Genomic DNA, 24887 nt, shown 5'->3' with positions numbered 1-24887 from the left:
GTTTGATGAAATGAGGTCCATGTGACTAACTTTGAACACTCCCATTGATGTAATTGAATCCATTCTTATTTAAAGTTAAATGTGTAGAAGGGTTTACTAGATTCGTCCCTACTGACTTTAATGAAATCTGGATTGGTTGCTTTATAGTAATAATGATAAAAACTTCAATTATTCATGCAGGAAAATACTTCCTGATTTTAGTTAATTTTTTAATACTAATGTATTTTTTTAAATCAATTTTTGCTCTACCTCCTCCCCCCTTCAAATATTTAAGAAAACCTTTCTCTTTAAATTTTGGTTTCTCATTTTTTATTAGCTGTTTCTAAAGGGCATGCTACTTATCAGCCAATGTTTGTAGGGGGCTAGGGCCATACTCCAAATCCCACCTGCTTTTCCTTGGCAGGGGAAGTACTTCCAGCTGATCACCTGGATGTGGGGCTAGAGGTCAGAAGACCTTAGAAGAAAGGAGGCAAGGGAATGGAAGGGATTACAGAGATGGTACCAGGGACTAGCCAGCTGGAGCAAAAGTAGAGTCTAAAGGTCGGAAAATGGCAAGGTTAGATGATGGATGAGGGAACTGAGGGTACTGGGGCTGGAAGGGGATGGGCTCATTTATTCTGTTAATTGACCTCAAATTAACAGGTGTTATGGTCAACATGCTATTATTTTGTATTCAAATCTGTCTGTAGCTATACATTTGAGAATTAGTTATACCCTAACATTTTGTTGAATAAGGTCTGATGAAGACCCTTCCAAGTAAGCAATTAAAATCAGTTTCTTCCTTGCACATTAAATTTATTTGATGTCTAGGGCCCTAGAAGGTTTACAGTGCTCAGGATAAATTAACTAAGGATTGTGGTGATTTAATATTTCTGTCATGAAACTCTACAGCATTGTGGTAGTAATCTGTACTGGTCCAAGATCTAATTTAAAGATATATGTTTGTACTGCAAATTCTGCCACAATGCTAAAGCATAGCCCCACAGTTTCACATTTAAAAGATTTATGATTTAAAATGAATGATGATGAGCATTTATTTTCAATAATTTCAATACAATGAAAACTATATTAGTTCATTCATTCATAAAATGCTGTTCCTATTCACATCCGTCATCAGAGTATTCTGTGTGAGACAGAAGTTAAATAGCTAATGACCCTCATCGGGGGTGGGGGTTGGGAACCATTTCCCTCACAAGACATAAAACAATGCCATATTTTGCACTGGTACCACATGGCTTTAAAAGACCTGAGGTTCACAAAAAGACATGCAAGCATACTGCAAGTATAGTCATGGTGCTGTTTTATAGCCCCACTTAGGCAGAGGCCAGCCAAATATATCTGCAGAAGACCAATGTTGTATGCTGCTGAGCATCTCCTTTTGAGGTACTGAACCCTCTGAGCTGCCTGTGACACTAGTGTGAGGTGAGGATGTTCAGCACCTCAGGTGAGGCAAGCAGCACCGTAGGATCAGGCCCTAAATGACTAATTTATGGACACAGAACTAAAGCTATCTGTTCATTTTTGACACGTCTATTTTTTATTAGGTTGTAACATTTCTGTATACTATTTTTAGCAATGTCAAGTGATGTTGTTCTGTTGTGATTGTGATATTTCAGCAGGCAAATGTTTTGTGGTTTTAATCAAGACATCATAACAAAGTGAACTGGGTTAGTTCTAGCCCAGGGGTAGGCAACCTATGGCACACATGCCAAAGGCGGCACGCGAGCTGATTTTCAGTGGCACTCACACCGCCTGGGTCCTGGCCACTGGTCCGGGGGGCTCTGCATTTTAATTTAATTTTAAATGAAGCTTCTTAAACATTTTAAAAACCTTATTTACTTTACATACAACAATCGTTTAGTTATATATTATAGACTTATAGAAAGAGACCTTCTAAAAACGTTAACATGTATTACTGGCACGTGAAACCTTAAATTAGAGTGAATAAATGAAGACTCGGCACAGCACTTCTGGAAGGTTCCCGACCCCTGTTCTAGCCAGTAAGATTCAGAAAAAGGAAATTGTATGTCTGGTCTATAATTGATTTTTTGGGGGGGAACAGTATATCAAAGAAGTGCAATTAATTTATTTAAAACTGAGCTGTCACATTACAGTATCTTTCTTTGTGCAGATTTACGTAACAGACCTATGTTTTTTAAGTTACATGTAGTTTCATGGTGATTACTCAGCAAAAATTATCTGAGATTCACATTAATCAAAGCTTCTGCAAACAGTTGACTGGCTGCTTAGCATATTACGTCTGGGGAGTATAAGCCAGAAAAAGCCGTTTGGCTGAAAAGGCAGGGCACCTACTGAAAAAATTAAAGAAAGCACATCTTTCAGATATAATCTGAGGGGGATAGAGGTTCATGGCCTTTAGAAACTAAACAGGATCTGGCCTCACAAATCTCTTTGAAATCAGGTCCTTCTAATTGTTTCTCCCTCTGAGCAGTGTAGATTCTCACAAACAAAACTGAGAGTTGAGAAATACTTTTTAGCGGTGATCCTGAGGTTTGTCACTGTTTGCTACCATTCTACAGATCTGCAGAAACAACTGTTGTTCTCAAAGTTTTGCCTCTGCAGAGCCATTCTTTGTTCGGCTATGCCAAAAGAAGGACAGGAGACACTTGATATGGTTTTATCAGGCTGCAACTTTATTATTAGATGTCTGGGACTACATGGCAGATAAAATCGTACAATGCAGGTAACTCCATGATCCTTCAATATCTACCTGGGGGCTTCTGCCAGCCCTCTCTTTTTTCATCCAGGTCCCCCAGCCAACTTATTGCTGGGATCTTACTATCCCTATATAAGGTGTGTGTGTGACAGGGCAGATCGGCCCCACACTGGTACAGCCGGGGTTAATCCTTCCCTCCTAGCAGAAGAAGCCCCACCCCTGAGGCTCTGCCGGGCATGCTCCACCTGGAAGTCAGGTATAAAAGCCCACAGAGCTGCTCAGTCAGGGTGGACTGCCGGAGGGGAAGGAGGCTTGTCACTCTCCAGCAGAAGAATGGCCGCAGATCTAGTTGAATCTGAGGAACGGGTAGGAAGTGATCCAGGGAGTCCTTAAAGGGGAATGGTGCGAAGACTGTTCAGGCCAGGGTGTTTTGCTAAGTACAGAGGGGTTTAGAACGTGGACTTGGGTGCAGGGCCGGCGCTTCCATTAGGCGACCCTAGGCGGTCGCCTAGAGCGCCAGGATTCGGGGGGCGGCATTTTGTGCGCTCCCTATGGGGTGCACGGGAGCTTCCGGTTCCGCTCCCGTCGCGCTGCCGAAGAAGGACCTTCTGCCGACGTGCCGCGGAAAACAATGGCAGGCAATTGAGCAGCTCAATTACTGCCACCATCGCCTGCGGCATTTCTTGGATGATGCGATGGGAGTGGAACCGGAAGCTCCCGCGCGCCCCTTGGGGAGTGCACAAAATGCTGCCCCCCAAATTCTGCCTAGGGCGCCAGAAACCCTGGCGCCGCTCCTGCTTGGGTGTAGAGAGGCTGGGCTGCCTACTGCCTCCTTGACTTAAGGGATCGTTGAGGTACAAGCCCCGCCACTGTGGGCTATAAGGGGGGGGGTGTTGGCTCCCCGCTATACCAATCATTGGAGCCCCCAACGTTCCATCCCCATTCTGCTCCTTTAACAAACATCTCCTTTTTAAGTCCTTTACCAGGTCATTTATCTGGTCACTGTAATCCTTCCCTATGGAGTACCTGCACTGGACATTTGCCCTGCACTTATATAATGAGTTGTGATATGTAGCCTACCACCCTTCCCTACTCACCATAACAAAGCCCCCCCTGAATCCACTGCGGGGAAGGTGCCCCCTCCCTTCAGCTAGGCCAATCTGGTGACGAGGGAAATATTCCTATCCAGCCTCCCTAGAAAGGAATGACTAGCATGATGACCACACTTGGTATTTTGCCACCTCAAAGGGAAGAAGGGTGGATGCTACCTCTAGTCCAGGAAAAAGGGGCTTTTCCCACTGGGCTTGCCCCATTTCAACTCCCCAGCCCTTCCAGTCCCTGGAGATGAGTCAGCGTCACCACGCTGACCCACTCCCCTTTTGCAGCAGCTTCTGAGCCCTTCTCCCATCCTCCACCTGTAAAGTGCTGTTCCTTCTCCCCTGGCAAGCCGGACAACAGCCCCTACTTAAAGTGTGGTGCGGTCATTCTCCTCCTCTTTAGAATATCTTGGCGTGGACTGCACTCTCAGCAAGTTTGTAGATGACACTAAACTGGGAGGAGTGGTAGATACACTGGAGGGTAGGGTTAGGATACAGAGGGACCTCGACAAATTAGAGGATTGGGCCAAAAGAAATATGATGAGGTTCAACAAGGACAAGTGCAGAGTCCTGCACTTAGGACAGAAGAATCCCATTCACTGTTACAGACTAGGGACCGAATGGCTAGGAAGCAGTTCTGCAGAAAAGGACCTAGAGGTTACAGTGGACGAGAAGCTGGATGAGAGTCAACAGTGTGCCCTTCTTGCCAAGAAGGGTAATGGCATTTTGGGCTGTATAAGTAGGGGCATTGCCAGCAGATCGAGGGATGTGATCATTCCCCTCTATTCGACATTGGTGAGGCCTCATCTGGAGTACTGTGTCCAGTTTTGGGCCCCACACTACAAGAAGGATGTGGAGAAGTTGGAAAGAGTCCAGTGGAGGGTAACAAAAATGATTAGGGGTCTGGAGCACATGACTTATGAGGAGAGGCTGAGGGAACTGGGATTGTTTAGTCTGCAGAAGAGAAGAATGAGGGGCGATTTGATAGCTGCTTTCAACTACCTGAAAGGGGGTTCCAAAGAGGATGGATCTAGACTGTTCTTAGTGGTAGCAGATGACAGAACAAGGAGTAATGGTCTCAAGTTGCAGTGGGGGAGGTTTAGTTGGATATTAGGAAAAACTTTTTCACTAGGAGGGTGGTGAAGCACTGGAATGGGTTACCTAGGGTGGTGTTGGAATCTCTTTCCTTAGGTTTTTAAGGTCAGGCTTGATTAAGCCCTGGCTGGGATGATTTAGTTGGGAATTGGTCCTGCTTTGAGCAGGGGGTTGGACTAGATGACCTCCTGAGGTCCCTTCCAACCCTGATATTCTATGATCTTAATTTTGCAGGAGGCAAATAGGAGCTGAGGGCCATTCTGGAACCCTTTGTTCCAGAACGCTGGATCTGAGGGGCAGGTCTTCTACTAATGGCTTTACACTTCTGAGTAGTTTTGTGGCTCATGTGGCAGGATGTGAGATCCCTACAATGTGGATCTGAAAGGACAACGGGTGGGACAAAGGACAACAATCACTTCTGCTCTGGTCCTCGTACACTGGCTAAGAGGACTGGAGTGGCATAAAGGGGTCCTAAAAGTCTCTCTACCTGAGAGAGGATTCTCTGGTGCCTGCACTGAGGAAGACAATTGTAAGATTGCATTCTGAGGACTCCCTCCCAGTCCTGGCATAAAGGAGAGGGTGTTGGGAGGCAGTGAAGATTCCAGACAGCTCTGTGGCCCACAGGGAAGCCTGGAGATACTTTAGCCCCCAGGGCTGTCTAATTTATCCCAGGGGAGGGTGCAGAGGCGCAAAACAGAATCTTGCCCAATGTGTTCAGAGAAAATAAAACTCTGGTAAGGAACCTTATAAAAACCTCAGATCAGCAGTCCATTTCTATTCAACAAAGAACTTGGATGCATGCTTAACTTCATTCACCTACTAAAATCCAATTGATGTCGATGCTTAAATGTAGTGTAATTTTAGCTGTGTTGGTCCCAGGGTATCTGAGAGACAAGGTAGGTAAGGTAATGGCCTTTATTGGAACAACTTCTGTTGGTCAGAGAGACAAGCCACACAGAACTCTTTGACTTGATTCTCTCATTAACAGAAGTTGGTCCAATAAAAGAGATTACCTGACCGACCTTGTTTCTTCAGTGCTTAAAGTTATGCATGTTTAAATGCTTTGCTGAATAGGGCTGAATTTAAGAGTATGATTAAATTCTTTGCCAAATTGCAGCCTTTAATCCGTACTGGTGGGAGTACACCCACCAAAGTCAAGAATCATATATGTGAATCAGGTCTTCATGATCATGTCCTTATTTCCTATTTATAGCATAAGGGCTTAACTGTGGCATTTCAGATATCTCAGTGTGGTAACTATTGGCTTTTTTAGTGGCAACCTTTCTCATGTTAGGAGTAACAATGGGTGAATGCCAAAGGGTAGAAATTTCAGTATGGTTTGGTTAAATGCCTCTGAACCTTTTGGAACAGGAAAAGTTGGGCTAGATCCTATTCCCATTGAAATCAATTGTAAAATGCCAATTAACTTTACTGGGAGCAGGACTAGGTCCATAATGAGAATGGGCTGCCTAGTGAGATTTCCATCCCTCTTAATTTTGGCTAGGCTTTAAATACTGGTACCACAAGAATAGTTTGTCTTGCAGATTTTTTTTCCATTTTGTGGAAATATAAGGATATTTAAAATGGAGAAAATATTAGAAACATTAACAAAATTGTTAAAAATACAGTATCAAGAACAGTTCTAGGTTTGGGTTTAACTTCTTCAGGGTCTGTTCTTGTTTTACTCCTGAACAGTTTTGCCCATCCTTAGCCATCATAACCTAGTAGCAGAACACCAGATTGATTTCTTAACGTTCAGTTGCACTTTAACAGATTTTGCAAAACTGTTTCCAAAACTGGCTAATGGTTTTGGGTGCTTCAAGTTTGGATGCCTAACTTATTCCACCGTAAAGGGGCCTGGTTTTCAGAACATGGGTGCTCAGCACTTGTGGCAACATGGGTTCCTTTAAGGTGTCTCATATTGAGCACCCCAAATCAGAAGTCATTTATGAAAATCATTAGTTTTTAAAAAAAAACTAAGGATAATTTCTGCTATTAATGATTCAATATATCTTTTAGCTTCAACATTTTAAATCAGGAAGCCAGAAAAAAGGAGAATTCAGCTCCAGCAGAGGGAGCTATGCCTGTATTGAGTGATATTTCCTTTTTTTTCCTGTCTCTTTTCATTAGTGCTGCGGTAGCACATTGAATAGAAAAAGTACAGATGTTGTTCTTATGTGCAAGGTCACTTCTAAAATGGAGTTTTACTTCACCTTGTAGTTATAAATAGGAAGGAAATATGTATGGTTATTTGTCAAATCAAAACTTTATTGCTTTTCTTGTTCACTATGAACTTTTTTGTCTCACGTGTTACTAGATGTCTATTTCTAACCCAGGCTGCTTGAACTCATTTATAGGTTTCTGTTATTTGGAGGCTAAATTACTAATCTGAGTAAATCAAAATCTTCAAGTATGGAAGGAATTAAATCAAGAAAATGAGTTATGCAACTTTAAGTTACATTTCTTGCTTTCCTGATGAGCCCTTAGGCAGAAACATATTTTTTATTTCATCTCAACCATCAACATATTAATGAGGCCTTAATTCTGCAAAACTTTCTGTGCTTTGTGTGGTATTGAGTACACTTAGTTCTTACTGAAGAGTTTCATGAGAGCCAAGGCCACTTAACCTGGATTTGATAGGTAGGATACAGGCCTCCTTTTTCATTTTTTCTGGTTTGACTTACTGTGGAAAGGCTAGTTGTCTCTCAATAGTTAGGGATGAAGTCAGCTTTTAACAATGCACTTGGCCTTCCCTTCCATAACTTCACCAATATTAAAATAATCTATCTGAAATTTTACTTGTCTCATTTTATACCACGGTATAATTATTTTGGGAACGTTTCTTTCAGATTTTATGTGTCATTTGGAAGATATGGGGATTCCAAAAGTAAAGAGGATTTCAAAAATTGAAACCCTTCTGTTCCTTTTTTGGTTCCAGAATGCCTTCTCCTCTGAGCTCTACATTTGTTTTTTTGGCCTTACTGCAGAGAGGTGCATCTTAGTGCTTCCATGGGAGAATTGCAGAGGGGTGAGCTGTTTTCACAGACATACAGAAAAATGTTAGTTGTAAACTAACCTACTATTGGTTCCAAGCTATGTTGCTGCTGCAGCTCACTTGAGCCACATTCTTGCACAAATACTCCTGCTGTCTTATCAGTATTCCTCTGGGCCACTTGAAAGTTTACATGGCCCATCTTACCCATGGCTAGAATTATTATCATTTTCCTATTTTGAAAGCTTTATTCAAATTGTACAAGAACTTTTATAAAGACAAAGGTTCAGAAAATGAAGAGGCTTTCAATGTGAAGAATCATCCTGGTACTTTTTTTTTTAAGCTGCTTGTAGCTACAAAATGGTTTGGCCTACAGACACCAAATTTCTCTGTTACGTTGGCCCAGCTACAGAGAAGGGGTTAGTATAGGAAGACGTAAACAGCTATTTTTCAAGTAAATACAGAAAAGCACATGACGGATGCAGTATGACATCAATAATATATACAATGTTATAGAAATTAAAATATAGCGATTACAATGAAATTATATATATTATAATATACACACAGTGACTAGGGCAGAGGAATGGAGGAGAACCCCCTCTCTCAGGACTTTGATGAGGTAGGAGGAAGATAGCTCAAGATCTCCCCAGTGGAGACTGGATGAGGGAGTGAATAACAGATGTGTTGCCTCATAGTGGGGTTAGTGAAAGATGTTAAAATTTGAGAGAAAATGTCTGTTTTAATACTGTTTGTTGCTGTGTATGAATTTTTGAAGATTTAAGGGGGCAAAGGTAATTGGGGCGATAGTAGACAGACAGTTATTACATTAGCCAGTCCCTAACATCACAGATCAACTGTATAATTCCAGAGTTGCTAGCATTTAAGGTTTATTAAAGTGCATGAGAGAGAGTTTTTTTAAAACTAATGGCCTGTTTCTTAGCTGCATTGCCACAAAGCAGCGCTGAAGCTAGATTACCTGGCCACTTCTCCTGACATAAGGGAGTCTTTAAATGGTGCAGAACCCATGTAGAAATGCTTGTTACACTCCTTCTGCATGAAGTTGCGGCAGAAATATTGACCTATGGAAGCAGAATGTGGCCTGGTGTCCCTGCACTCCAGCATTCCTCAGATGCTGTAGGTAGCTGAACTATATTAAATAGCTGGAGGCCTGTTTGGTTGAGTTTTAGATATTAATGTTCTTACAACCTTCTAGCAAAGTTGGGGGATTTTTGGTAGTAGGATAGCAAATGGTTTTTCTGCTTTATTTAGGGATGCTGTCAAATAAGTATGCGTGTATCATATTGCATATACACCTGTATCTATATGACTATATATGGGGGTTTTTTTGTTTTTGTTTTCTGCAGGTGTCAGTGTTTTTTCCTTTTGGAAAAGGTCAGATCCTACATCTTTTAGTCCTTACAAATTGAGAACACAAATATTCTGTAATTATTGTGCAGGTGCATTTTTGCTAGTGTACTTAAATATACAGTGTGGATGATAATAGATAGAGGTAATTGATGATTGCTTCCTCAACAAAGTTGCATCAAGGTAATGAATTTCTCTAAAAGATTTTAGGGTTGATGGATTTCTTTTTTAGATACAAGTGACTGCAGTTTTTATCTGGTGACAGTACCAGTCTCCAAAGTACAAAGTCAACCAACATCTGGATGCCAAGTTTTTCTACGATAACAGATTTCTGCATTAGTTTCATTCTCATTGCACAGTAAAACATTCTGTTAGAACTGAAAGGTACCAGTGCAGGAGAAATTACTTGAACTGCCTAGAAAATGAACAATTCCCTGCAATATCTAAAGTAAACAGTAATCACTTACATTTGACTGCACTCTACATATTTGCTGAAGTGAAGAATAAAATCTCCTAGGTCTTCTGACTTTTCCCATTTGTGAATTTCTTTATCACAGAATGGGTTGTTGCCCTTTATTCCTGAATTTACAGGTAAGAAACCCAGATCCTGGGCTGCAGCCAAGAAGTGCTCAAGGCAGCTTAAATCTTCCTTGTGTTCCCCTCATCGTGGGATTGTCCAAGTATTGGTCCAGCTCCTGATGAAAATCTGAGCAGTTTTGGGGGAGTTTTAAATTTATTTTGGCTGCCAGTGGTCGCTCATTGGTTCTACTGTCAATGAAAGTACAGAAATGTAGAAATCTGGGGATCACTGGGATACAAGGCACCCAGTTATATGCCTGTTCTCCCTTGGTCATGGTCCTTAAACTGCAGTCAGGAGTGGGTCACCCTCCAGGGGCTGGATCTGCCTGTGCTGATGCATAGTTGCTGTAACACAGGCAGGAGTTCGGGTGGAGTTCTTGGAGCAATACCTCCACACTTTGGTTAGACGCATTGCTCCATTTCCCCTTAATCTTCACTTATCCTTATTTTGAGTGCTCTGAAATGTATACTCAATAAGAGGATGTTACTGGAAAAAAAGAATCTTAGGCTGTCTTCCCAAAAGAGATTACAGTCTAGCTAATCTACTTCCAAAACTGCAGCTGAATGTAGGTTAGCAGCAGTTTGGGAGGCATTTTTGTGTCTTTGCTATTGGTCCTCCCACATAATCTCAGTACATAACCCAGGGTTATATGCAGAATCCTCTGTGACCATGATGCGGAAATCCAGTTTCCTGACAGAATAAATGGAACTTCTGGTACAAAAGGTCACAGCATTACAATCTCATGTAGGGATCAGGAACTCTTAGGGGAAACCCTGCCAAACAGATGTAATTAGGGAACAGGATCCCAACAACCTTTGACTCACTATGCTACTATGATGTTATAACAATGATGGTGTTTTTGTATTGTCTTTCATCCATAAGGGATTGCCAGGTCCTCTACAGACAATATGTACAGGATGCATAAATCACTTGATGGAACCACCTCTGGGGGTGAAGGATGGTATTTAACAGAGGCAGTGTGAACAGAACACAAGAATAGGACTCAGCAGACCTGGGTGGTGGTTGTTGGTTGGGTGTTTTTTTTGCCTGACTCTGCTAATGACAAATGGCAAGTCACATTGCCTCTGTTTCTCCTAGCACTCTTTGTATTGCCTGTTTAGATGCTAAGCTCTTTGAGGCAGGGGCTGTTTCTTACTGTGTTTATATGGCACATAGCACAATGGGGCTTCGCTCTTTATTGGGTCCTTTAATACTGTATTACTGCTACTAATAGTAGCAGCAGTGTCTGGGAATATTGCACACCATATTAGAATAGGAAATGAATACAATGCTATCCAAATAAAACGACATCCCTTTCTATTCGGTTAACAAAATTTTAGAATAAGAGAAAATATTTATTGTGGGAAACATAATCAAAGCAGGAGTGTTACCTGGAGAGATTATAACTACATCATTGGAGTTTGGCCAGGACAGAGATGGATACTCCTCTACTTATGAAAAAATTCTATGGTATCTTTAATGATCAAAGTAGGACTTTATTTTCTGTCTCATCCAGTAGCACAGTGTACCTGGCCACCACGATGGGGCATTGTCGATACTGACAGTTCTATTTATTGAATTACTCACATCACATCTTGCAACATCTTCTCATCTAGTTACTGAGCAGGCTTTCTTCTGCTTAGCTTATATGATTTTGATAAGATTGTAGTCCCAGGCATTGTCCTCAAGAGAGATGTGGGAAGATTTGGACCCTGCATTAAGAAATGGACAAAGTGTGACAAAAAGAAAACAAAGAAAATAACCACTATAGACACTGCCTGCCAACACTCCGGTGGAGAAAACAGTTATAGTTGCAAGGACAGAGGAATATAGCTCTGAGGGGGAGGAAAAAATGTCACAGATGGTACGATCAACAAAGTGTCATATTTTGGCAGGTTAATATACAAGCGTAGCCTTTTCCCCCTTGAAATAGAAATGGATTTCCAAGGGTAGAGAACTCTCATTCTACCACAAAAATGCCAACTTTTCTCTGAAACAAACCTCCAAAGATTTTTGCCTTAGACAAATTCACAGCTGCATGGTATTTCTTTGCTAAATAAGGGCATGCAGCAGAGAAATGGTTATTGATTGAATCTTTTTCTTGCATATTTGTGCCTAAATAAAAAAGGTTTGTTAAAAAGTGGAAAGTATGTTTCAGTCCACCTATTTCTCCCCCAAATGAGCAGTTAAGGAGTTACCTAGTTCCTATTATATTGTCCCACCGTTATTTTTAACCAGTCATTACCATGTCACCTGACTTACACTACTCATCAAGGTGAAGTTTGCATCCCTAAAATATACACAAAGATCAAAATAAACTACAGTATGCAGTATGTTTAGGGGCAAAATTAAAGTTTTGTTTTTTGTGTGAGATGGGGTGATTGATCCACTAGTCAATGGAGGTATACCCGTGATTAATTTTACCTTTATTTGCTTAACTGAGGATAAATAAGGTCCTCCTGCATTCAATAGCAGGTTTGTCTGACTTGTTTGTATACAAAGAAGTGCATTCCATAAGAGATCATCTTTTTGCTATTTTCACAACAAACATTTTGCTGCTGGAAATTGCCTCGAGCTGATTTACTGATGTGCCCAAATCTTTTCACCCTATGTTCTCCAGGTTAACTAGATTTATTGTGCACAGTCTTGTGTATGGGCAATAGATGCCTTTATCAGTGCAATGCAGTGTAAATAACCATAAAACATGGAAAGGTAATCCCCCCTTACCACTAAACTAGTTCAGAAATATATGTGAAAACCTAAATTTTCATATATAGATACCCAGTCTCCGCATATTACTTAAGTGACTGAGAAATGTATTCTGAAAGGGTAAAGGAAAGTGGTAGCTGTTTTCAATGCTGCAGTTATGTATATGATCTCTTTTTCCATGACACGGGTTTACTTTGAATAGTCCATTGTACCACAAGCATTGAGCCTTTGAAGCTTTCCTATATAGATCAGCCATTAAACATTATGGCAGCCAGAGGTTTGACTGGTCCAGGGACTTCAGAGAACTTTCTTTATTTGCTTTAGGGCCACATTGTTGGTCAGCTGAAAGGAACATTCATTGCTAGTGCTTTCTTAAAAATATTAAGCTTTCTATGGTGAACCAATTCATTGAGTAAAATATGAAATTTAAAACATCTAAATAGTCCAGTGATCTGTGTTCATGAATTTACCTAGTGGTGGGCTCCTTCAGTATGTCAGCAGGGGAAATCAATACAGCTATATCTTTTTTTTTTTCCTAGGAGCATGCAGGACTTGATGCTTATTACTCCTTATATTTGACTCACTGACATGCATCTACATAATTTGTATTTGATGCTTTCAATTTAAATAGTGTGGGAATCTTTCATTGCTTTTTCTGCACAGATTCTTGTAAATTGTATCCATACTGGTCTAAATGGAATGCATTATTTTCTTTTGAAATGGTAGCAAAGTCCAGACCTTGTTCTCCTACACTGACATTCTATAAAGTTGCGATGACAAGGGAGCAAAACTGTGCCAGTGACATGGTTTTCATGCCACAACATTCCCCTCCTGTCTTTGTGTCTCCAGTGAAGTGACTCTAAATCCAGAAGTAGAACAGGTTTTCTACTGTACTGTGTCAAAAAGTGTAATCTGATAGCTAAGTAATGATAATACCATATGCCAACTACACCATTTAAAATAATGCACTTCTGTTACACTGTTGGCACGCTTATGGCCCTCTTTAAAGTATATTATGGGTCTGATTTTAGTCATGTAATAATTTGAACTTGTATAATTGCCCAAAAATATCCTCTTCCCCTTGAGACATCATTCAGGTGTCTGAAGCCCTGTAAATCCTTTTTTTAATGACAAGGAAGTACAGAGGTTTACTTTTACCCTGACTTTCAGGATTTCTTCATAACAAACAGATTTTCATGAACAGAAATGTTAAGATTAGTAGGTGTATAGTACAGTAGCATTGATCTACTGTATGGTTATGGATACACTATTTGCTTAAAAAAACCCAACCAACCCCCGCTCCCCCCCCCCAAATAAGCATAGGCGGCTGGTGGCAATATTCTTTGTGGGGGAGGTTGAGTAAAACTGTCAGATCCCACTCTATGATGCGCGTGGGTTGCTGCTTCTATCCTGGCCCAGTGTGGAGGAGAGGCCGGTGGACTGGGGTCGGGGGGGAGTGTTGGAGAGCCAGCCCACCCTGCACTCCCCCTGTAGTGACATCTCCTGTCCTGCCGGGCTGGGCCCAGCTGCTGGCAGATTTTCTGTGGCAGGCTCTTCTGAATGAGGGGGGAGTCTAGACATCTGACCACCCCAAGAAGAGTATGTGTGGTGCCTTTGTCTGGCTGCCTTCTTCATAGCCTCTTTTCCCTCTATCTCACTCACTACCCCCCTCACTGGCACCAAGCCCAGCTCCGTCTGCAGGCACTGGGACGGATGGACGCACCACTGCCACACCAGGGAGAGGGCTGACAGTGGGTGCTGACCACACTCGGAATGGATTCAGCCCACAGCACCATGCCAGGCCCTTGCAGACACCTTGTTGCCAACTGATGGGCTCCAGGGACCCTCCCACTCCTCCTGCTGCTGGGCAGCTAGGCAGCTCCGTGGCAGAACCAGGGCCAGCTTGCCAGAGGTGGAGCTTCGCCTGTTGAGCTAGGCTGTGTATGGTTGTGGGGTGGCTCAGATTTGGGGAGGTTAAGCCTCCTCTAGTCCTCCCTCCCTCCTATGAAAACAAGGCAATACTAATCCAAATGAGCAAAGTGTTTTTTTTCCTTTTTCTTTGCTTTTTTTTTAAGTCTTGAACATACATATGCTACAAGGAAGCACACACACAGTAACATTCCAGTTAGAAATATGGAACATTAAGTATTTAATTGTTACTGAGGAGGACTGTACTTCAGGGCACTGGAGATTGCGTAGATACAATTTCACCTTTGTTATCAGTTTAAAATAGCAGCCAGGTTGGTAGTGACTGGAAGTTCTTAGAATTCGATGGTTGTGTGGCTTGTGTGAAATAAGCTGGTGGTCTCCATCTGATTCCTGGCCTTATTGAAGCCAGTGGAAGATACCTACCTCACTGGTCACTACCACAAATTGCTCCCTTTTTGGGGGCAGTTTCTGCAGAAAAATCAAGGATTTAATGCACACAAAGATCAAGATGGTGGTTCATTATTAATATTGTTTAATGTAAATATTACAGTACTGCTTAGAGGCTCAGTTATCCTAGGTGGTGTACAAGCACAGAGGTAGGCATGGTCTCTTCTCCAGATATCTTACAATCCAGAAAGAGAAGTGTAGAAGTGACTGACATGTCTGTTGTTGGGTACAGCTATTCACTCCATTTCCCCATGGTAATTCGGTAGTTTAGTCCTTCAGCTAAACCAAAGAAACTTCTCCCATTCTGAGGTAAACAAGTCCAAAGAAAGTCTCAAGAACCTTCACTCATTGGTTCAGTGTCTTCCCTGCACTTGGCTTGGGGTTTCACAAGAGTCTTTTAACATTCGGCTTCTTCCATGGTCCTTTCGACACCCACATCTAGCTGCTGCTTTCACCCTTTTCCCCCACTCGTGTTTTCTAGCCCAAAACACCACCCCTTTTTCAGTATACATTCCCCGGCTCTTTGGCCTTCATCTAGGCCTTTTCCTAGAAACTCTCTTTAATATCTCTGCCTGCTTTCTCAGCCCAACCTACAGTTCTCCTGGGCTGAACAGGACACAGAGCCAGAGTTGCACTGAAAGCACGAGCTTGCCCCAACATATAAAGGATGGTGAAGAATTTTTATATATAATTTAAATTATCCTCTGCCCCTAAAGCTCCAGTTTAGAGCTGAGGCATTTTGTTTGAGCAAAAAATAGATTTTTTGTTTCTATTTTTAAATATATGAGAGGTGCACAGGTACTATGATGATGGGAGACTTAATAAATACGTAGATAGAGGTGTCACTTTTGTTGTTTGTGATAGATTTTTGTGAAGAAACAGACAAAAGTACAAAAAGGAAAATGTCTTACAGCTTGGATATATACCATACCCTTCATGTGATCTTCAATAGTTATGCAATTTTACAACTTGTCAAAGCTGCACAAATACAAATAAATACAACAGATATAACATATTAGGGTGAGCGTTACAGTAATGAAATAGTACATGAATAGTGAGAAGGGGTGTGTGTGGGGGGGGGGAAAAGGAATGTTAAGTAGAATGGAGGTCTGCCATTCTTTGAAAAGTCTCAGCTTTTTTCCACTAAATCCAAATGTACCTAAAATGGAGTCAAATTATCTTTGACTTTATATAACGGACCTCTATAGCAGTAAGCTATTCTTTCTTTGGCTGCTAACTTAGACAGGCCTGAATACCACTACTCTGTTCTTGGCATAAGCCCACTCTTTGTAAAATCATGAGCTTGGGGAATATTGCAGCCCTCAAGAGCCAAAGTCTTTGTGGTGGAGTTAAACACAGCTTTGATGGTAAATAATTTTCAGCAGAGGCTTAGTTGCTGAAATCAAGCAATGTTTAAACTCATGTCCACCTCTTTCCATAGCTGCCTGACCGTTAGATGGTTCCATAGTACATGCATCAAGGTCGCTCTTTCTTTATTACAATGCCAACAAATGTCAGAGTAAGGCCTTTATCTTGTGCAACCTCTGCGCTGTCCAGTACATTTGAAATAAACTCTTTTGTTGCATCAAGCATAGCCTGAGATCCACAGAGGCATTATTAACACTAGAATATTCTCTACCATTGGGATTCCTGTAAGCACTATGACAAATCTCCTTCTCACACATTCACAACACTCCAGACTAATGAAGTTCTTCATTAGCAAAGCAAACATAGGGGATATGAACCTGGAGAATTTATGAAGTTCCCCATAGTTCTGGGCATCATATGGGTTTGTCACAGATCCTAGCTGAATACCACCTCATATCTACTCACAAGGCTGCTGGGGAGGGAATCCAAGCCTTTGGAACCCTGGGTGTTTTAAGCCTCTGGGACCTGAACTGAGTCCAGCCATTCATAGATTCTAGGAATAGAAGGGACCTTGAGAGGTCATCGAGTCCAGTCCCCTGCCCTCATGGCAGGACCAAATACTGTCTAGACCATCCCGGATAGACATTTATCTAACCTACTCTTAAATATCTCCAGAGATGGAGATTCCACAACCTCCTTAGGCAATTTATTCCAGTGTTTAACCACCCTGACAGTTAGGAACTTTTTCCTAATGTCCAACCTAAACTTCCCTTGCTGCTGTTTAAGCCCATTGCTTCTTGTTCTATCCTTAGAGGCTAGGGTGAACAAGTTTTCTCCCTCCTCCTTATGACACCCTTTTAGATACCTGAAAACTGCTATCATGTCCCCTCTCAGTCTTCTCTTTTCCAAACTAAACAAACCCAATTCTTTCAGCCTTCCTTCATAGGACATGTTCTCAAGACCTTTAATCATTCTTGTTGCTCTTCTCTGGACCCTCTCCAATTTCTCCACATCTTTCTTGAAATGCAGTGCCCACAACTGGACACAATACTCCTGTTGAGGCCTAACCAGTGCAGAGTAGAGCGGAGGAATGACTTTTTGTGTCTTGCTCACAACACACCTGTTAATGCATCCCAGAATCATGTTTGCTTTTTTTGTAACAGCATCACACTGTTGACTCATTTAGCTTGTGGTCCACTATAACCCCTAGATCCCTTTCTGCTGTACTCCTTCCTAGACAGTCTCTTCCCATTCTGTATGTGTGAAACTGATTGTTCCTTCCTAAGTGGAGTATTTTGCATTTGTCTTTGTTAAACTTCACCCTGTTTACCTCAGACCATTTCTCCAATTTGTCCAGATCATTTTGAATTATGACCTTATCCTCCAAAGCAGTTGCAATCCCTCCCAATTTGGTATCATCTGCAAACTTAATAAGCATACTTTCTATGCCAACATCTAAGTCGTTGATGAAGATACTGAACAGAGCTGGTCCCAAAACAGACCCCTGCGGAACCCCACTTGTTATACCTTTCCAGCATGATTGGGAACCATTAATAACTACTCTGAGTATGGTTATCCAGCCAGTTATGCACCCACCGTATAGTAGCCCCATCTAAGGTGTATTTGCCTAGTTTATTGATAAGAATATCATGCGAGACCGTATCAAATGCCTTACTAAAGTCTAGGTATACCACTTCCACCGCTTCTCCCTTATCCACAAGACTTGTTATCCTATCAAAGAAAGCTATCAGATTTGTTGGACATGATTAGTTCTTTACAAATCCATGCTAGCTATTCCCTATCACCAGGGGCGGCTCTAGGCATTTTGCCGCCCCAAGCACAGCAGGCAGGCTGCCTTCAGCGGCTTGCCTGCAGGAGGTCCCCGGTCCCGCAAATTCGGTGGCAGACTGCGGGAGGTCCGCCGAAGCCGCGGGACCAGCGGACCCTTCGCAGGCATGCCGCCGAAGGTGACCTGCCTGCTGCCCTCGCGGTGACTGGCAGAGCGCCCCCCACGGCTTGCCGCCCCAAGTGTTTGCAGATGATTTCCTTAATTACTTGCTCTATTATCTTCCCTGGCACGGAAGTTAAACTAACTGGTCTGTAGTTTCCTGGGTTGTTTTTATTTCCCTTTTTATAGATGGGCACTATATTTGCCCTTTTCCAGACTTCTGGAATCTCCCCTGTCTCCCGTGATTTTCCAAAGATAATAGCTAGAGGCTCAGATACCTCCTCTATTAGCTCCTTGAGTATTCTAGGATGCATTTCATCAGGCCCTGGTGACTTGCAGGCATCTAACTTTTCTAAGTGATTTTTAACTTGTTTGTTTTTTTATTTTATCTCCTAAACCTACCCCCTTCCCTTTAGCATTCACTATGTTAGGCATTCCTTCAGACTTCTTGGTGAAGACCGAAACAAAGAAGTCATTAAGCATCTCTGCCATTTCCAAGTTTCCTGTTACTGTTTCTCCCTCCTCACTGAGCAGTGGACCTACCCTGTCCTTGGTCTTCCGCTTGCTTCTAATGTATTGATAAAGTCTTCTTGTTTCCCTTTATCCCTGTAGCTAGTTTGAGCTCATTTTGTGTCTTTGCCTTTCTAATCTTGCCCCTGCATTCCTGTGTTGTTTGCCTATATTCATCCTTTGTAATCTGTCCTAGTTTCCATTTTTTATATGACTCCTTTTTATTTTTTAGATCATGCAAGATCTCGTGGTTAAGCCAAGATGGTCTTTTGCCACATTTTCTCTTTCCTACCCAGCGGAATTGCTTGCTTTTGGGCCCTTAGTAGTGTCCCTTTGAAAAACTTTCAACTCTCCTCAGTTGTTTTTCTCCTCAGTTTTGATTCCCATGGGACCTTACCTGTCAGCTCTCTGAGCTTACCAAAATCTGCCTTACTGAAATCCATTGTCTCTATTCTGCTGTACTCCCTTCTACCCTTCCTTAGAATTGCAAACTCTATGATTTCATGCAGGGGCGGCTCTAGGAATCCTGCCGTCCCAAGCAGGGTGGTGCGCCGCGGGGTGTGCTCTGGCGGTCGCCGGTCCCGCGGCTCCGGGGGACCTCTTGCAGACGTGCCTGCGGAGGTTCCACTGGTCCCGCGGCTCCGGTGGAGCATCCGCTGGCATGCCTGTGGGAGGTCCACCCAAGCAATGGTACCAGCAGACCCTCCACAGTCATGCCTGCGGGAGGTCCACTGGTCCCGCAGCTCCGGTGGACCTCCCGCAGGCATGACTGCCATGACTTCCCCCCAGTAGCTTTTTCAACCTTCTGAAATAAAAAGTTGTCTGCAATGCAGTCCAAGAATTTATTGGATGGTCTGTGCCCCGCGGTGTTATTTTCCCAACATATATCTGGATAGTTGAAGTCCCCCATCGCCACCAAATCTTGGGCTTTGGATGATTTTGTTAGTTGTTTAAAAAAAGCCTCATCCACCTCTTCCACCTGGTTAGGTGGCCTGTAGTAGACCCCTAGCATGACATCACCCTTGTTTTTTACCCCTTTTAGCCTAACCCAGAGACTCTCAACACTTCCGTCTCCTATGTCCAAGTGTGTACATTTTTAATATATAAGGCAACACCCCCTCCCCTTTTCCCCCTGTCTATCCTTTCTGAGCAAGCTGTACCCATCCACACCAACATTCCAATCATGCGTATTATCCCACCAAGCTTCAGTGATGCCAACAATGTCATAGTTGTATTTATTTATTAGCACTTCCAGTTCTTCCTGCTTATTACCCATACTTCTCGCATTTGTATATAGGCATCTAAGATACCAATTTGATCTTGCATCCTAGTTTTGCCCTGACCCTCCTTTCTCTCTGCCATTATGGCCCATGCTCCCTCCTATTTCTGACCCATCTCCCAGGTCTCCATGTTCCCCACTTACCTGTAGGCTTTGCTCACCTGTCCCTGTCGAACCTAGTTTAAAGCCCTCCTCACTAGGTTACCAGTCTGTGTCGAAATAGGGTCTTTCCCCTCCTCGAAAGGTGAATGCCATCTCTGCCTAGCAGTCCTTCCTCGAATAGCATCCCGTGGCTGAGGAAGCCAAAGTCCTCCTGGCGACACCATCTTTGCAGCCAGGCATTCACTTCCACAATGCACCTGTCTCTGCCCAGGCCCCTACCTTTGACAGGAAGGATGGAAGAGAATACCACCTGCGCTCCAAACTCCTTCACCCGTACTCCCAGAGCCCAGTAGTCACTCTTGATCTGCTCAGTGTCACACCTCGCAGTATCATTTGTGCCCACATGGATGAGTAGCATGGGGTAGTAGTCAGAGGGCTGGATAATCCTCGACAATGCCTCCGTAACATCTCAGATATGGACCCCCGGCAGGCAGCATACCTCCCGAGATGAAATGTCAGGGCGACAGATGGGCGCCTCTGTCCCCCTCAGAAGAGAGTCTCCGACCACCACTACTCTACGTTTCCTATTCACGGTGGTGGCAGCAGACCTCCCAGCCTTAGGGGTACGAAGCTTCTCCTCCTCTGCTGTAGGGGGTGATTCCTTCTCTCCTGTATCAAAAAAAGCATAACAGTTACCTATTACCACGGCAGGAGAGTTCAGGGCAGGGGTGGTGCACTTCCTGCTGCCAAAAGTAACCAGCTGTCAGTGTCCACCCTGAGCTATCTCCTCCTCCACCAGTGGTGTGTCAGCAGTCCTGTGTACTGGGACAGCTACCTCAGCTGTCTCCACATGGACACTGTCCAGGAATTGCTTGTGGATTTGGATGCTCCTCAACCTAGCCACCTCCTCCTGTAGCCCCCTGCCCCGCCCCACTGCCTGAGAGATTTCACCAGCAGGCACCTTTCACATTGGATGGTCCCCCCAGCCTGGATGTCAGTAAGTGGGAATTGCAAATCACAGTCTCTGCAAAACCACACCAGGATCTGGGTAGAAGCATCCATGCTCAGGCGTTCTGTCTGGCTACAGGCGCAGGTGGAGGAGACAGAAGCAGTGCTGGCACAGGTGTAGGCCTCCCTCTGTCAAACTCCCTCTTAAACTCCCCTGCCTGCAGCCCCCTGGTTGCTCTGGCTCTGGCTTTTAAAGCCTGCTTGCCTAGGTCAGTCCCACCCCCTCGTGAGTCACACTGGGGAAGGCCAATCAAAGGCAATCAAGGGAACAAGGTCCCAACTGCCACAGTAGCTGTAACTGAAATTGAAGTCACCTGAAATCAGAATTAAAATTCAAACAGTCAAGCAAACTCACTCACACCAACAGCCAGTACTCTCACTCTCACCTGGTAGCCCGTTCGGCAGTGGGATCTCTTGCTCTCCCTCTCAAACTCCCCTGTCCGCTTCGCTCCCTGGTCTGCTTTGCTCCTCTGGTCACTCTGCCCCAGTTGAGGTCCCTATGCACACTCTCAGGGGTGCAGACCCTTTGTTTAGCAGCCCGTCCTGAGGAATAGAACCTGCTGTCCAGCTACCTAGCCCTACAGCACAGTGCTGACTCTTAAACCTCCAGTACTTAAACACACCCTCTCCCAGAACTCCACTTCAAGGTGTGAGCCTTCTGGTTTACAATTTACCTGTTTCTGAAGGCATGTGATAATTGTGAAGCAGATAACACACTTGAACATTTTGCACCAAAGTCTAACACAATTGCTCTTTATTCACTCAAATTAAGCACAGCAGAGTACAGATCATACAGAACACAACGAACATCCTAACCACAATACCCCTTTGTAGTTCACTCTTTCTTAGGGAGTCTAGGAGGATCATCTGGGCTCAAGAAAGCAGGCAGAGCCCCAGGTCTCATGCAGGTCTCTACATGCTGAGATGCTTTTCTCTTCTCTTGAGCTGGAGACAAAATGTCCAAAAACACCTGATAGATCAGCTCCTCTGTTTTTTATAACATTTAGCCTTTTATTCCTATTCTATAGAGATTCTTAAACCACTGTACTATCTGAGCATTCCAGTAGTGCATTAAGCAATGTGACTACACATCTATCACGATGGTTCTTTTATCCTCTCCCCAGAGGGAGCAGCTTGTACAGTGGAGTATCTTGTTTTGGTAGGTTTTTTTTATGTATAAATATCCCTGTTGCTATGTGTGTGCTAGAGAAGGCAACGTCAAATGTGCCTTGTACTTGGAGTGGAAAGTGGTAAGTTTGTGATGGTTATCTGTCATGTGATATCCTGCTCAGCCTTCCCACGTGACCAGAAACCCCTGCCAGGTGACTTCATTGCCAGAACAAACTCTCCCCTGTTGAACCAGTTCTCCTGATTGGGAGTCAGTCTATTGTTTAGAGCTGTTCCCTTTCAGTGGAAAAACTCTAAAACTCTTAACATCAATGACTCTTTTTTTGTTGTTCCTTTGCCACCAGTCTTTGGCATTTCAGCCCACCATGGAGGCAAACTGACAATAGAATAGGCAAATGGCTGCACATTCAAATTGAAGTTTGCAGCTTGATAAAGATACATACACAGGGTCATTCATGATGCATCAGTTTTCTATTAACATTTCAAAATAATTTCATATCAACCAGAATTCATAAGTTTGTACAGATTCCCAAATTGTCACAGGGACAAATTGATGTTAGTAAGTATCTTAGTTGTACGTACTGCAACTCTATTGAGGGTGACAGGTCATTGCACTGCTTTAGTGTTAGAAAAGGGACAAAGCCTTCATCACTGACTAGCTGGGAGATGCATGTGATGGCCCTGCTCAGCCACTTTTTCCAAATTTAAGGTTTGTTCCCAATTTGCAAGTCTGTGTTACCCCAAATGAATGCTTCTGGATCAGGATGAAGTTGGTATCTCGTAACTAGGATAGCCCACACCCTATGCACAGCTACCATTGTAGGTACCTTATCAGAACATAAGAACAGCCATACTGGGTCAGACCAAAGGTCCATCTAGCCCAGTATCCTGTCTTCTGACAGTGGCCAATGCCAGGTGCCCCAGAGGGAATGAACAGAACAGGTAATCATCAAGTGATCCACTCCCTGCTTCTCATTCCCAGCTTCTGGCAAACAGAGGCTAGGGACACCATCCCTGTCCATCCTGGCTAATAGCCATTGATGGATCTATCCTCCATCAGACAAAAAAAGGAGCTGAGAAGACTCACAGATAGAATCAGGTGCATTAATATATGTACAGTTTCTACCCAGGTGGGTAAAAAGGCATGCTGAAACCAGTTTGACATCTGTGACATGATAAAAGCATAATGGTAATTTTGTAGGTCTGGGAGCCTAACAACCCACCTCCCTTGTCCACAGAGAATTGATGTATTTTTAATGATAGTTGTGGGCATTGACCAAGGCCCCAAAAGAAGACTATATTAATGCTATTCAATTTTAAAAAATAAGATGGAGGGATATATACATGTATACAGATATACACCTCTACCTCGATATAACGTGACCCAATATAACACGAATTCGGATATAACGCAGTAAAGCAGTGCTCCAGGGGGGCGAGTCTGCGCACTCCGGTGGATCAAAGCAAGTTCGATATAACACGGTAAGATTTTTTGGTTCCCAAGGACAGCGTTGTATCAAGGTAGAGGTGTATACAGGAACTAGGCAGGATATATATTTTTATTATGTAAATCCTTCCCCAAACTCAGGGAGAGAGCATGCCATCTAGTTGTATCACTAACTATTTGAGAGAGCACAGAATCTGAATTTATCTTCACTAGTTTAATATTTCTCTGTACTTTTATATCAAAGGTACTTAATGATATCACATTGCCTGTGGGAATTCCATTGAGATAGAGCCCTACTACATGACAACTCGGAGATTTCTAATATTTATGATTTTTTCCCCCCTGTTTATTTTGGAGCCAGATATAGATCTAGTTTTTGAGTTAGTGACAAGCATGCTGGAATGTTTCTGTCTTGGATATATACAAAAGGGCATTGTCTGCATATAACATCAATTTATGCTTCATGGTATTGATTTGTATGCCTTGGATATCTGAATAAGCCTGTATAGCTATTGACAGAGTTTCCAGAGCCAAATAAAAAAGTAATGGAGAAAATGGCCATCCTTGCTTCCCCTGAAGAAGTTGGCCATATTGTTGGTTATGATGTGAGAAATTGGTCTAGAATATAGCCGTTGGATCCAGGAAGTAAATATGTATTTTTACCCTACAAAAATCTGTGTTTGGATCCATATCTCCAGCCCACCCTATCAAAAATCTTTTCTGTGTCTAAGGCTAGTTTGACTTGGGATTTGGGGTCATCATATTCACTGCCATAATTTTTTATAACCTATGGATATTATCAAAGCCATGATGGTCTCTGACAAACCTGATGTGATCTGGACATATGATGGAGCCCCAAACAATCTCTATTCTCCTTGACAGAATTTTTGCCAATATTCTTAACATAATTAAGTGAAATTGGCCTCTAACTGGAATTCCTGGCTGAGGAATGATGAATATTAGGGCTTCCCTCTGTGTAGGGGGAAGCGTGCCCTTCAGCAATGACTCATTAAACAATTAAAACATGTCACACAGGAGTTCAAGAAAGTATTTATAAAATTCAGCAGGGAAGCCATCTGTTCCAGGGGATTTCCCCACTTTCATATTCTTCATCATTTCAGTTAACTAATCCTCTGTTAGAGGAGTATCAAGGCTTCATGCTGGGCTGCAGTAATTTGCTGTAATGCCAGATCATTGAAAAAT

The sequence above is a fragment of the Mauremys mutica genome, chromosome 2 (assembly GCF_020497125.1).
Source record: "Mauremys mutica isolate MM-2020 ecotype Southern chromosome 2, ASM2049712v1, whole genome shotgun sequence".
Lineage (NCBI taxonomy): Eukaryota > Metazoa > Chordata > Testudines > Geoemydidae > Mauremys > Mauremys mutica.
This window is presented reverse-complemented; position numbering follows the sequence as displayed.